Below are 3,426 nucleotides of genomic sequence, written 5' to 3'. Positions count from 1 at the left end.
AGGAAGAAGACCCCTTGCCCTCAAATAGCCAGTTGAGAAAATATAGACATTTCTTTGCTCTTTGATATGAAGCTCATCAAAACTTAGTTTAATCATTTCCTGAGAGGTCAGCACTCATGCAAGGTGACATCATTATTTTTGTGATCAAATAAGTAAGGATAAAAATTTATATAATTTTTTTCAGAACTATTTTGCACCATAACATACCATAAATACCCAATGTCTCCCTGCCCTCGTTCTAGTTCTTCTGCGATATGGCCCTCAAGATGAAACAGGAGAAATGTTGCTCAGGAAAAGTGTGCATCGTCTGCCTGTATTTCTTGCACTTTGCCCACATATGTGTGTGTGTTTAATGGGTTAACCCAGTGCTTTTAAATTTTTTAAATTAGTTGCCAACATTTTGTACATGGGAAATTTCAATTAAAAGTCTGGATTTCAGCCTTTTCTTTAAAAATGTGAAGATGTAGCAACAATTGCCTATATAGCCACAAGTGAAGCTATATAGTAGCTGCCCCCTTTAATAGGGTCTTCACTTTCCACTTCTCCCTAGTCCTCACCAGTCTCTATTGCACTACACCCTGCTCTTACCTTGCGTTACTTGTCTGACCCCTTTCTCACAGCTAGTTACTTTATTCTAATTTGGGATAAGTCTATATACCCAATTGAAATCAACTTTCCAAATGCAATCCTTTTTTCCCTTTGCTATGAAATCTGGGACTGCTTATTCTCAAAAGGACATATCCTAGTGGGAACTGAACAATCAGCACTGCCCCATGTCCCCTCCCCACTGGCTCCTAACAAAGGGACAGATCTCACAGGGGTCTCCAATAAGGAGGATTCGTGTGAAAGTGCATTTCCTCTCTCTGAAGTGCTCTTTGACCCTCTGTCTACCCACAGGCTGCACCCTTTTCTGTGGCCGAGAATCCATATCTGAACAGCTGAGGGGGGACAAGAACCCTGAGCCAATCAAGTCACCTCAGAAGACCCTCCAAGATCCGCTACCTCCTTTCTTCCTGGCATGCAATCATCCCCACCTCCCAGGAGTCATACCCTGGACTTATTGATTCATTTCTAACACACAGAATATGGCAGAAGCCACGTGATATCAATTCCAAGTTTAGGTTATATAAAAACTGTGGCTCCCATTTTGAGTGATCGCTCACTCTCTCTTTGATCTCCTGCCCTAGGGGAAGCCAGGTGTCACGTTAAGAAACAGCCGTATGACAAGGCTAATGGGGTGAGAGACAGAGACCCAACAACGACCACATGAGTGAGCTTGGAAGTGGATCTCCCCTCCTTCCGATGAGCCCACAGCCTCTACTGACAGCCTGACTGCAACCTCATGAGAGATTGTGAGCCTGAAGCTCCCAACTAAGCCACACCCAGATTCCTGACCCACAGAAACTGTGAGATAATACATGTTTGTTGTTTTAAGCTACTAAATTTTGGGGTAATTTGTTAAGCAACACTATGTGACTAACACACAGTGGATGCTGAGGCTGCTGATCCGAAGACAATTGTTTGAAAACGTTGGCTGTAATGGAACAGCTTCTTCTTCAGTCTTCTGACTTGTTTGGGCAGGGAAATGCTGGTTTTTTGATATTTCTGAGCTCTAGAGTGTCATAGGAGCAACCTTCCAGTCTCTTCATCATATTGATTACAGAGACAAGTTTGACAGCACCAGTCACCAAAGAGCCCCACCTTCTCTGCAGGTGGAATGATGAAGGCAAGGTGCTGTGGGTGGGCTGTCCTCCCGCTGCTGCCCAGAACTATGGGAGATGATGGTCGGGAGATGGTCGGGAGATCGAAGATCTCGATTACAAAGAAAGACACAGGCCATTCCTGCTTCTACTGAGAGCACAGCAAAAGTCAGGGCCCAGAAAAACTGGAGAAGTGAATAAAGTATTTCTTTGGAAACCCTCATTGTCTCTCTCCACCCTGGTGAGCAGCCTTGGGGGCCTGCCCTGTGCCTCACTCCCTGGACTTAGCTATCAGTGAATCCACAGGAAGCTGCCCTATGTACGTTCCACCGTCATATGTACATTCCACAAGGGCAGAGACCTTTGCCTGTTTTGTTTACTGTTATGTACAAGCACTTTGACCTGTGAGTGGCATGTAGAAGGCACTCAGTAAATGTGTGTTGAATTTAAGTTTTAATACCTCAAGGTGGGACCTGACCAAGGGTTAATGACCTCCTATAAACCAGAGCATGCATCTTCCACTTCCTTCCCTTCCTCCTAGCATCAGTTTGCTCACCCCTGGAGTCTGGATTGGGGAACACCCCCAATCAGCTTAGCCAGGTCCCTGGCACTGTGGAGATGGGGGACTGGCACAAGGGCACCACCCTCAGACCGTTCCATATTACCACAGTGTTCAAGGAAAAGGACCGTCCCTGTACCCAGCAAGGAGACAGATACACAAAGATTCTGCAGGCCATCTCTGTAAAGCTTCAAGGCCAAGGTCTCAGTTCAAGGGACACAAGGGGCTGGAAACACCAATGGGGTCCTTTGGTGACGGGGTCCAAACTGCCTGGTGCCAGACACCAGAAAATATAAAATGGCAATTTTTGTACATATAGCAACTGGCCTAGGGTCTTATTCCACCAGCTTCAGAGGGAAATAAATCATGTTTGTTTAACACACCCAGTTGAAGAATGTCCTGGCACAATGCCTGACACCCAGTAAGCACTTAATAAATATTTATTGAATGAATGAGAAAGATCGTAAGCCCAGCAATGTATTTCTTGGCTGCAAGTGGGGAAAGGTAAAAATCAGATTTTTGAAGCCATACATCCCCTCTCTTGCCCACAACCCACACACAGAAAAGAGCAAAAAGGAAAGCAAAAAAAGGTATCATTAGAGCAGTAGGAAGAAGCCACCTCTGCTTTGTGACTTGGGTCAAAGCACTTAACCTCTCTGGGCCATAACTGCTTCGTTTGTATAATGGAAAGTCTGGGCTTGGTGAGCCAGTGCTGAGATCCTATGGCTCTGAGCTTCTCTAAGGCACAGCCCCTCACACCTAATTACACAGTTTGCCTGTAAAAGGAGTGAGACCTGTCTTTATCAAGGTAGCAACAATAAGGAAGAGCCATTGTCATTCAAATCATCGGGTTGACCTTTCTCTCAACCTCCTGCTTTGAGTAAGGAGCCCAGTTACAGAGCAGATATTCTTCTTTAGAGCTATTTTTTAGCAACATTGGGAAGAGGTTGAAGAGGAGAAGGTTCTGGTGAAAACGTGCCCTTCTTTTCAGGTTTTAATTTTTCACACTCACTACAATGAGAAACCCCCTCGCCAAGGACAGTGGGAAAAAAAAAGGCCAGGGTATATGCCCAGTAGTGGGATTGGTGGGTCGTATGGTAGTTCTATTTTTAGTTTTTTAAGGAACCTCCATACTGTTCTCCATAGTGGCTGTATCAATTTACATTC

The 3,426-nt window shown here is 45.0% G+C and overlaps 1 long non-coding RNA gene across 1 annotated transcript in view; it reads left to right on the top strand.

Annotated features, from left to right (window-relative positions):
* The window catches only part of LOC133085504 (uncharacterized), a 35,213-nt gene extending 33,629 nt beyond the window's left edge, over window positions 1-1,584 (top strand). The window contains exon 3 of the long non-coding RNA XR_009699558.1: window positions 1,188-1,584. This is a non-coding gene — a long non-coding RNA (uncharacterized LOC133085504). The remainder of the gene's footprint in view (window positions 1-1,187) is intronic.
* Window positions 1,585-3,426: the final 1,842 nt, after the last annotated feature.

This window comes from Eubalaena glacialis, chromosome 2 (genome assembly GCF_028564815.1).
Source record: "Eubalaena glacialis isolate mEubGla1 chromosome 2, mEubGla1.1.hap2.+ XY, whole genome shotgun sequence".
Taxonomy (NCBI): domain Eukaryota; kingdom Metazoa; phylum Chordata; class Mammalia; order Artiodactyla; family Balaenidae; genus Eubalaena; species Eubalaena glacialis.
This window is presented reverse-complemented; position numbering and strand designations above follow the sequence as displayed.